Below are 12,076 nucleotides of genomic sequence, written 5' to 3'. Positions count from 1 at the left end.
GGGCCCTCGAGCTTTTAAAAAAGCGCTATACGAAACCTCCTAACGAGATCCACGCTCGTTACCTCCTCGCTACACGACGTCGGCAGTCGGGCGAAACCATGGAGGACTACGCCAATGAGCTCTTGCAGCTAGCCAGGGGCTGTGACTGCAAAGCGGTGTCGGCTGAGCAGTACATGTACGACCTCGCCCGAGATGCGTTTGTGGCCGGGGTCGGGTCTTCATACATCCGTCTCAAGCTGCTAGAAAAGGGAAATCTCAACCTGACCCAAGCTATGGAATTAGCTGAAATGCTTGAGGCGGCTTCGAAGAGCTTGGTCCTGTATCCGGAGGACCACGTGGAGACAACGTGGCAGGAGCAGTCGCAAATCCCTCCTCACCCCACGGGCTCGAAGTGCAGTGTTATGGCGTGCTCCCATGTGGACCAGACGACGGCTGCAGCCCCATGCGGCCCGCGGTGCTACTTCTGCGGAGGAGCCAAACATCCACGACAAAAGTGTCCCGCTAAAGCGGTAGTCTGTACCTCATGCAGTAAAAAGGGGCATTATGCAAAGGTGTGCAGATCGAAGCCCAAGAACGGCAGTGCAGCCTGTGACCCTTCGGAACGGGGATCATCGCCATCGTCGTCGAAGTACTCACGGGGTTCGTCCACGTGCGAGTCCAGGACGACGCCATTGCGGTCGATGGAGTCGGAGGAGGATGACCATCAGGAGTCGCTACGTTTGGCGCCCTCACCCATGTGCGATTCATGGGGGCGGCCATTTTGGTCGACGATGACCATGAGCGACCAGCAGGGGTCCTCAGCATCGACCTCAGCTGCCTGCAGTGATGTTCACGGACCAACGGTGGCGTCGATCACCCTGGACCAGGCTAAGCATCACAGGCTTGATTGTTCGATGATGGATATACAGGTAAATGGTCGTGCAATTTATTGTCTATTTGACAGCGGGAGCACTGAGAGCTTTATTCACCCTGACACTGTGAAGAGGTGTGGACTCCAGATTCAACCTGCCAAACAGACAATCTCTATGGCATCAAGGTCCGGTCTGTCGCTGTGCTAGGACGTTGTGTGGTAACTTTGAAAGTGCAAGGCACAATTTACGAGCGATTCAGGCTCCTTGTGTTGCCGCATCTTTGCGCACCAATTCTCCTCGGACTAAACTTTATGGTCCACATGAAGAGTGTGATCCTACAGTACGGTGGGCCACTCCCTTCGCTGACAGTGGGGGAACAGCTGCAGTCTCCAAATTGTCCAAAGCGCCCCGCCTGCAATCTTTCTACGTTAAAGATCACCACACCCTCTTTATTTCATAATCTGGTACCAGGCTGCAAGCCCATCGCTAATAAAAGTAGGCATTACAGCACTGAAGATCGGATCTTCATCAGATCTGAGGTTCAGCGACTCCTCAAAGAAGGGATCATACAGCCCAGTGTTAGTCCGTGGAGAGCACAGGTTGTGGTGGTCAAGAGCGGGAACAAACCCCGGATGGTCATTGATTACAGTCAGACCATTAATCGATATACGCAGCTGGATGCGTATCCCCTCCCGTGCATATCTGATATGGTCAATCAGATTGCGCAGTACCGGGTGTTCTCCACCATAGACCTTAAGTCCGCCTACCACCAACTCCCCATTCGCCCAGAGGACCGACATTACACGGCCTTTGAGGCGGATGGTCGGCTGTATCACTTCCTTAGGGTTCCATTTGGTGTCACCAATGGGGTCTCGGTCTTCCAGCGTGCTATGGACCGAATGGTGGACCAGAACAGGCTGCGGGCTACCTTCCCGTACCTGGATAATGTCACCATCTGCGGCCGTGATCAGCAGGACCATGACACAAATCTCCAGAACTTTTTACGCACTGCATCTCGCCTGAATTTGACCTACAGCAGGGAGAAGTGTGTATTCCGTACGCGCCGGTTAGCCATCCTGGGATACGTGGTGGAAAACGGGGTAATTGGCCCTGATCCAGACCGTATGCGCCCCCTTGCTGAACTTCCCTTGCCCGCTAGCGCAAAAGCACTGAGAAGATGCCTAGGCTTCTTCTCCTATTATGCGCAGTGGGTCCCCAACTACGCGGACAAAGCCCGTCCGCTTATTAAGTCCACGACTTTTTCACTCACGCCAGAGGCCCAAATGGCCTTCAAGGAATTGAAACACAACATCGCGAAAGCCACGATGCACGCGGTAGACGAATCCATCCCTTTTCAGGTGGAAAGCGATGCATCTGATTTCGCCCTGGCCGCCACACTAAACCAGGCGGGCAAGCCCGTCGCGTTTTTTTCCCGCACCCTCCAAGGCCCCGAAATTCGGCATTCAGCGGTGGAAAAGGAGGCCCAGGCCATTGTGGAGGCCGTCAGACACTGGCGCCATTACCTGGTGGGAAAGTGGTTCACCCTGATCACGGACCAGCGGTCCGTGGCGTTCATGTTCAACAACACGCAGAGGGGCAAGATCAAGAATGATAAGATCTTGCGGTGGAGAATTGAACTCTCCACCTATAACTACGATATCATGTATCGTCCAGGGAAACTCAATGAGCCCTCGGATGCCCTCTCGTGCGGAACATGCGCTACTACGCAGGAGGATCACTTGAACGCCCTCCATAATGACCTGTGCCATCCTGGGGTCACTCGGCTCTACCACTTTTTCAAAGCCCGCAACCTGCCTTACTCGGTGGAGGACGTCAGGTCGGTGACAAGGAGCTGTCGGATTTGCGCGGAATGCAAACCGCACTTTTACCGACCTGACCGGGCACATTTGGTCAAGGCCACTCGCCCCTTCGAGAGGCTGAGTGTGGATTTTAAGGGCCCCCTTCCCTCAATAGATCGGAACGTGTACTTTCTGAACATAATAGATGAGTACTCCTGGTTCCCGTTTGTTGTCCCCTGCGCAGACACGTCGGCTGCCACGGTGATCAAGGCATTCCGTGATCTTTTTACCCTGTTCGGGTACCCCAGCTATATCCATAGCGACAGGGGCTCGTCGTTCATGAGTAATGACTTGAGGCAATTCCTGCTCTCATACAGGATTGCCTCTAGTAGGACCACGAGTTACAACCCTAGGGGTAATGGACAGGTGGAACGAGAGAATGCTACAGTCTGGAAGGCTGTCCTATTGGCGCTGAAGTCCAAAGGCCTTCCAGTCTCCTGTTGGCAGGAGGTCCTCCCTGATGCACTTCACTCCATTCGCTCCCTCCTGTGTACGGCAACCAATGCTACTCCCCACGAGAGGATGTTCTCATTCCCTCAGAAGTCGTCCTTGGGGATATCTTTACCAGCCTGGTTGACGTACCCAGGACCCGTCCTCCTGCGGCGACATGTAAGGGCCCGCAAGTCCGACCCCTTGGTCGAACAGGTTCACCTCCTCCACGCCAACCCTCAGTATGCCTATGTGGCATATCCTGACGGGCGAGAGGACACAGTCTCGATCCGAGACCTGGCGCCCGTAGGGGACATAGCAACTCCTGTCGCTCCCATACCCCCAGTGACGAATCCCTTATCCCTTATTTCTCCCCCGGACGTGGCGCGGACAGCATCGGGACCAATGCTTAACAGTTTTACTCCAATGCACAGCTTGCCTGAGCCCCGAAGATCGTCGCCATCGCAGAATGTATCAGGATCCCCTGCACTACCGTTTCATCAGGGTCAACCAGCCTGTGAGTCCGTGGGAGAACAGCTGGACGCTGTTTTGGGGAGAACGCCACCGCAAGCACCTACTCCGGTGTCACCGCCGGTATTGAGGAGGTCACAACGACGGTGCGGTCCTCAGACCGTCTGAACTTATAATCTGTTGACATTTTAGTCTGTTTTCGTACCCCGCCGGCCTTTGTTCTCAAAGGAGGGGTGAATGTGGTGAACCATCGTTGGTTCCCACTGTGGGATTGTTCTAATGGTGTTGTTGGGTTGTTCTAATGTTGTTGTTGGGCTAGGGTGGGATTGATACACCTGTGGTTGTAACTGTTGTGGCACATCCCAGTCGGGCTCCGCCTCCTGGGAGAGGTATAAGACCCCCTGCTCGGGCGGGACCTCTTCAGTCTGGGATAGTGTGTTAAAGTTCTGATAGTTCCATTGTTTGTTAATAAAAGCCTTCTTTTACCGAAGCTTTGTGCCTCGTGTCAAATTGATGCGCATCAGATCTCAACCCTGCTTAGACACCTGAAGAAGTTTAACAACACCAGGTTAAAGTCCAACAGGTTTATTTGGTAGCAAAAGCCACACCTTGTGTGGCTTTTGCTAACAAATAAACCTGTTGGACTTTAACCTGGTGTTGTGAAACTTCTTACTGTGTTTACCCCAGTCCAACGCCGGCATCTCCACATCATAGACACCTGAAGGACATGCAACAAGTGACCCTTCCCCCAGGAACAGAATCTAACCACTTCCCCTCACCGAGCACCCTTCAGTGGTGACTGAAACTGTCAGCACAACGCCCGAGACACAGGCACGCATTGCGCACCATACACTGCAATATGTTAATGCTTGCTATCCACCTTATGTTCCCACAGGAGAAGAACGCACGGGAAATGACACAGACTTTTGGTGGTGTGCCTGACCTGCGGCAGCTGAGTTGCATTGAGGAATGTGCCATGGAGCTGGCAGGGGGTGATGGGCCATCCTGAATGGTCACCGACAGCCAGGTCGGCATCCAGCATGCAAATGAGCAGAAGCGCACCCTCAACCTTGGTCCTCCTCTAAATAAGTGTGATGCTGCATGGAATGTTTTGCTCCTTCCCCCTAATATGTGTTCTTCATTGCAGCTCTGGACCCAGAGGAGCCCGACCTTTCGGGTGTTGCCGCCGTCCCCGCTGCTCTGGAGCAAACTGCACATGACCCCCTGGATGACACCTCGGAGGGAGGCAGTGAGGAATCCTCCGAGGGCAGCACCATTAAAGTGTCACCGGCATGTACCACACAACCCACCAACACAGAGATGATCACCACAGTGGGTACCTTTAGTGTTGAGGCTTCTGGGTCACGAACTGGTAAGCACATCACAGCCGCTGATGCACATCGGGTGGAGGTGGGCACATCCGAGGGCTCGGGCACATGGAAGTCTGCCGGAGGCCAGGATTCAGCTGTCCCCAAGCCAGCTGCTGGGCCTCTGGGTTTGTTCCTCCCAAGGCTGGTGGAGATACATCAGGAAACCCGGGGAGTTGTGGAAGGGCTGTCAGCAACCATGCTGCGACTGCAAGGCTGTTTAGGGGAGTCAAACAGAGTGCTGTTGCAGGAGGTGGTGCCGACACAGCATGAGACCCGGGGGGGGGGGGGTGGCAGGGCAGGGACAATCTAAACGGAATTCCTGCCATCGTCCAAAAATGTGCAGGTTAGGTGGATTGACCATGCTAAATTGCCCCTTAGTGTCCAAAGATGTGTGGGTTAGGTGGATTGGCCATGAGAAATTGTCCCCTAGTGTCTGGGGCACAAGCTAGGGTAAATGCATGGGGTTATGGGGATAGGCCTGGATGGGATTGTGGTCGGTGTAGACTCAATAGGCCAAATGGCCTCCTTCTGCACTGTAGGATTCTATGATTCTATGAATTGACTTATGTTATGGATGTACTGGGAAGAGATAAAACATTGTGTGTCTCTGGCAGGTTCTGTTTGCCAGATCCCAGTTTGTCAAGACCTGTTGTAAACCCCACTAACGCCAAGCTGGCAGTGGGGTTGTGGGGAGGGGTGATTCCTTACATGGGGGGGAAGATACAATGGGGAGGCCTGCTAAGTGGATGCTAATGTATGCTGATGGTGTTCCCAAACTATCATACCGGGAACCCCATTACCATTTTGATGGTGGGGGTGAGCGGGGGGCGGGGCTGCTAGCGTAAAAGCCATTTGGGCCTTCCATTGGATTTTCTGGCCTTCCCACCTGCCGAAAATAGGGGTGAAAAATTTCCCCCCCAGTATGGACGGCACGGTGGTTAGCACTGCTGCCTTGCAGCGCCAGAGACCTGGGTTCAATTCCTGGCTTGGACTATCATATATACTGTATATGATAATATATATCATATATGGGAATGTTGGAATGCGGCATAAAACCTAAAACATTAGGAAACATGCAAAACAATTGATAATAGATTATATTAACAAAATAAGCTTACATATCAACAAATTACACACAGAATATTATTACATATTGTACTCACATTCATCTGAGGTAAATTAACTTATTAAAAATACAACACTCTGGATCTCCTTTGGGGACATCAACCTAGTCTTGCTGAGGCTAGCATGAGCTGTTAGAGTACCAGGTGTATTGTTTTGCTGAGGAATCTGCTACACCTGAGTTATAACTGCTATGAGTCTCATGGGTGATACTTGTAAGGGGTTGTATAATATCATTGCTTGACAAAATGAAGAGTATTAAACAGGCATTTTAGTAATTCCTCATCCTTGCACTTGTATTAGAGGTTAAGCAAGTATGACAATATCCTTTATAATCCCAATATGCTGGTCCCTTAATGCTGTCTATCCCGGCATCAAAATGCGCTGACCTTGTCTAATATAATAGGACAGCCATCACATGACATTCTGTAAATATTAGTATCTGCCAATTAGTATTGGTCTTCAAAAACTATTAAAGTGCTAAATGTTGCTTTTAAAGTGGCTTCTCTTTTTTAGGAATGACAATTTGTGGGGCTCAATTACCCCTTCAAAAGCTTGCCTTTTTCAGGTTATGCATCCAAGATATGAAAACACAGAATGTCCCGAAATATTTGAAGACTGAAATATTTATGTTGGCTACTATGAAGTATCCTTTGCAAGTAATCACCGAGGATGGGGTTTTCAGGTCCCACCAGTGGCAGCGGGGGTCATGCAGGTGAATCCGTGAAATTTGGAACAAGACAAAAAGTCTTGTGTCCAAGCGTCTCTACACTTCAGCATCTACCAACACAATAACCATTCTACAAAACACAAGCATTGTGGAACTACATGAGCCTTCACCTACATCATCATGACTGAAAATCACATTAACTTCATAAGCAGGTCTCAGAGATACCATGGGGAACTGTACCTATCTCTGAGGTTTCAGCTTCATTATATTGGCACTGAACAGAGAACAAACTGGTGTGGGATGATTCGACACAACATCAAGCTGAGGAACAAGATGGGACATCTGTGAGAATGGTGTGGGATGGGGGTGGGAAATGTGTGAAACTTGATTAACCACATCACATTTTATCAGACAGAAGAGACATACATACCAGGAGAAATGGAATGGGTGGAAACCATCTGTGGACATGATATACAGCTTGTGAATATCGTGCAATCTTTGTGCTCCTATTATTTCTTAATCTTCCTCGCCCAACTGCCCTGTCTTGGTGCAACCTGACATTCACAGCTAAGATGGAGGCAGCCCTGCTGTCTGTGACGACTTTAGCAGGTGTCCTCTAGAGGGCTGAGATCTGGAGGGCCCCAGCCTGCTTTGACCATCACCCAACATGGCGTGGGAACAGGGGCTAGCTTCCACTGTATTACTTGCATGCCCACTGTTGCCTGTCAAAGAGAGAGCAGATTATTAGTGATTGGCTGCATAGTCAGTAAGATTACAAAGCTTTCACGGTAACACTAGGTTAACTTTGAGTTGGGTCTTCTCTTGTTTGGAAGATGCTGTTCTCACCATCAATGCACACACAGTACCTCTCCATCCAGATCTGATGCATGCTCTTCAAACATGGTGGCTGATCTCAAGCACTGGTCAGGGATCTCTCCCTTTTGCTGTTGGTGACCTTGTCCAGCATAAAGACAAATGGACAGACCGTGAGCAGGATGGATGCAAAGGTGGATGATATGGATGCCTGCCTTGTGTGGGCATTGAGTAGACTTGCATAAAGGCTGAGGATGCGAGCTACACAGGATGTGAAAGGAGATAAAGATGTCAAGGTGTGTGCAAGACAGTGGCGATATCCCTTAATGTGAGATCCCTGTGGACTGTGGTCTGATGGGCTTATGCGAGTGTGAGTTGCAAGTGAGGAGAAGGATGACTTATGCTGTTGGAACAGATTAGATCAATCATCCTTTTTCTGCAGTGGATGGCGGATCTCCTGTGTGGAGAGATGAGGCTGACTGTGCTGGCTACCTCCTCCCAACCAGAATGATCTGAATGGCAAAGCCATACGGGACATTCCTGCATTCCACCATGGCATTCACAAGAGCCCCTAGCCAGCTGTCACTGAATCTGGGAGCACTAGACCATTTGCCTTGGGGGGGCTATCACTCTCATGCAGTTGACATAAACTGAAGAGAGTGAATGATGTGCTTGGGTGCTGTTTATATGTGGTGCCTGGGAAGATAATCCAAAGAGGTCACGGTGGGGCAGGTGAATTTCAGCCTGCTCTGTCACTGGCCCTGACATGCTTCCTGTTCATGCATGCCTCATCAGCTAAATAGTGGACAATCTGGCAGGGAAACCCATCAATGCTGTTGGTGGGAAACACTCCACTTTTACCAAAGAACTCAGGGTGGGATTTTCCAGCCCTTTCTGCCAGCAGAATCTTCTAGTCCCGCCAAAGACCGTACAAAACGATGTCGAACTTAGCAGGGCCAGATGATCCCAGCAGCGGCCAAAGACTAGCCGCCTCTGCTGCTGGAAAACATGCTCTGGGGGGGCCCCCGGAAAATCCTAGCCTTACTCTGAAGTGGAAAATTCTACTCAGAGTATCTACAAGATGTTGCAGCTGCATTTAAGATCGACAGCTAATTTTGACAGAAAACTGAGGCAGTAATGATGGATACATACACTAACTCCAAACTACAGATAATTTAGAAGCATATTATTTTGTGCCAAACAAATAGTGTGCTGAGCATACTTCACGCTACAGTCTGGAGGTAAGGGGACAATTCCCATGGCAATTTCAGCCCCATTATCTCTACTTTTAATGGTAAAAAGAAACACAAGGACATCAAAGTATCTTCCAAATGAAATAGAAATGGATTTCAAAAGTAAAAAAGGAACACAGAGAGATGGAGTTCTAACAAATTATGCAGTCACTGAGGAAAATTGATGGGTGTCATGAACAGATTTATTGTAGCCAGTGTTATTGAAATAAATAAATAAATGTGGAAAATCCTATAATTGTTCTGTGTAATATTGGAAAAGGGGTAACCAGCTTCTTCATTGAGAGAGAAGAGACAAAATAATAACTTCAAGTTACAAATAAAGTAGGGAAGAAGTTATTGAATTGGCAAGCTTGTCACATTGCCCAAAATTGATTTTTAGAATTCTTGCTAATTTCTAAGCCTGGTGTTTGCAAAGGTCAATGAGACAGAATATTAACCCATAGCAGATGTCAAGTCCCAGGACAATCAATAGGGAATAACTTATTACAGTTGGATACAATTAATTTTACTCATATATTTGATTAACCCTAATCATGGAAAGGTATGAAAGGGTAAGTTACAAATTATTTAAATTATTTGAAATACTAATTTGGTATGGGAAGGGAAAACAGAAAATAGCTAAAAGAAACAGAAAGGAGACAGTGGACATTGGGTAGAAACAGTAATAAAATTAGAAATAGCCCCAAAATTGCAGAAACCGGATTGAAGTTGTTATGTATTGTAAACCGATGTGTCTTTGTTTGATTAGTCAGGTGACATGTACTGATGTCATCAGAGATATTCGCGGGTTTTCCCTCTCTTCCATCCTGGACTGTAAGCAAGCAACACCTATCTAATAAATAACAGAGGCAAATAGGAAAAGTGAGGCAGGAGGTATTAACATGTATGTACATCTGTAATGTTTGAACTATGTTAGTTGTGTTAGAATGTGTGAACTATGTTAGTTTCACCAAAACTGAAAATAAAACAGCAGTCTGTGGCAACACGCTAATGATATCACCAACAAATCATGTGATCAGCTCTTAAAGTAACCAGCAACTCTTTTAAATACATATCATCGATTTCCATCGTGTAGCTGATAAAGTTGACAAAAGTTGGTGCATTAACAAAAACATAGCTCATGTAGAGTCAGGAATGGGTTTGTGATATTCTTGGTTGCCACGTATTCTGGAATGACAGAAAATGAAAGAGAGAAAGGGAGTGGCAATATTGGTTATGGACCATGTTACAGTTCTGATTAGAAAGGATGCACTAGAGGGCCCCAGGACTGAGTCCATTTGGCCTAAATTGGGGGACAAAAAGCTGTTCCATTGCTGGTGGCATATTATAGAGAGAGAGAGAGCACTCCAAACATTGAGACAGATATAAAAGAGCCAATTTTCTAATACGTTTCAAAAATGGGTTACAAAAATAAGAGTAGCAACATTATGAAACTTTTATTACTTTAACATAGATGGGAAAAGAATGGTACAAAGGGTACACAAGGAGAGGAATTTCTGACAAGTTAACAGGAAAGCTTTTTCAATTAATATATTTCCAGTTAAATAAGGAAGGAAAGAGTGTTTGACCTGGTTCTGGGAAATGAATGGAGCAAGTAGAGTGTGTTACTGGTGGAGATCATCTAGCTAATAGTAACTGCAACCTAGTTTTGTTTCAAATAATTATAGAAAGAAACCAGAAATTATCAAAGGCAAAACTGCTCAACTGAAGAAGAGCTAATTTCAGTGTGTTTTAAGAGTGGACCTAGCTCAAGTAATTTGGAAAAAGTGACATGGTAAAGCAGTAACAGAGCAACGGAAGACATTCAGGGAAGAGGTAGTTTGGTGTAAACAAGGCATGTTCCTTTGGAAGTAAAAGAAAGAGCATCCAAAATTAATGCACGCTGGATGAAAAAAGAAATATAATCAAAAGAACTCAGGAAAAGAAGGCTTATGGCAAATGTTCGGAGCAAGTTTCCGGTAATAACCAGGAAGATTATGGAATGTACAGGAAGAAATTGATAAAATAAATGTGACAGGTAAAGAGAGATTACAGGAAAAGATTTCTACATTGAACTCTAGAACATTTTATAAATATATGAGCCACAAATAATGGCTCTGTAACACCACATGAGCCAAGAAAATGGAAGTCTAAAACTAAATATGTTGGCCAGTACACTTCTGGGAGTGAAAAGGGGAGACAGAATAACTGGATATCTATTTTAAAGAGTTGCCATAGGTATCATAGGCTGAATGGCCTTCTTCTGCACATGATTTTCTGAAATTGTAGATTCCACGGGCTCCAAAGTGCCCACTGATGGGTTCAATAGAGGGCGGGGGGAGAATTCAACAGAAGCCCAAAAATCAGTTTTATGTCGGTGTGAATTTCCCATGGAATCTTCCACTGGTGCCCACCATGGCAGATTGGGAAGCACTCTGGAGGCCAGCATGAACCTCATTTGAATGGATGCAGATGAAGGACTGACCACCCATGCCCGTTTCTCCATGGCGCCAGTGGGAAAACATTTCAATGAGAAACACATCTAGAGCAACAATGTCGACTGACGTCAGGACTCCCCTGAACATTGCCTGTGGCTGCTTTTGGAGATCAGGATGGAGGCTGCCAGCAACCCTGGACCCCAGAACACCATAACAGTAGGTGATGGGGAGTGTGTCCAGATGGAACTTCCAGAAGCAGTGTCCTGGAAGGGGTCCATCTTCCAGTTTTAGAATGCTCCTGGAGATCCATCTTCTTTCTCAGGAGGTCCATTTTGCAGCCTCAGTGTTCCAGCAACCCATCTTCATTTTCAGGAGGTTGACCATCTTTCTTCAATAATGGGTCAGTGTTGTTGGGCACCATTTTAACATGGTGCCCAGTTAGGATGGCAGACATTGTGCCATAAGGCCTGCCTTACCATGGAATATGGCATAAAACACCTGGTTGTATAATTAATGAGTTTGGGTCCGGATGATTTGGCATGTTTTCCCGCTGGCCTTCACAACTGGAAATACTTCCTGTTCCCATCCCGCCATGAGACTTAGTCCTAGAAAGGGATAATTCTGCCCCATGTCTTGGCTATTTTTCCATATCTCCCACTGACACACTGCAATTCTGAAAACATATTTTCAAATGTTATGATGACACAGGATAGGCTTTGTTAGCGAACTTTCCAGGCACAAGGATCTGCAGAGATTAATAAAAACATCTTTCTGAGGAGAAAAAATTATATAACACCGTAAACAAAACCATATGAACATAA

The sequence above is a fragment of the Mustelus asterias genome, chromosome 10, assembly GCF_964213995.1.
Source record: "Mustelus asterias chromosome 10, sMusAst1.hap1.1, whole genome shotgun sequence".
Taxonomy (NCBI): Eukaryota; Metazoa; Chordata; class Chondrichthyes; order Carcharhiniformes; family Triakidae; genus Mustelus; species Mustelus asterias.
The sequence above is the reverse complement of the archived record's forward strand: the minus strand, read 5'-3'. Positions refer to the sequence as shown.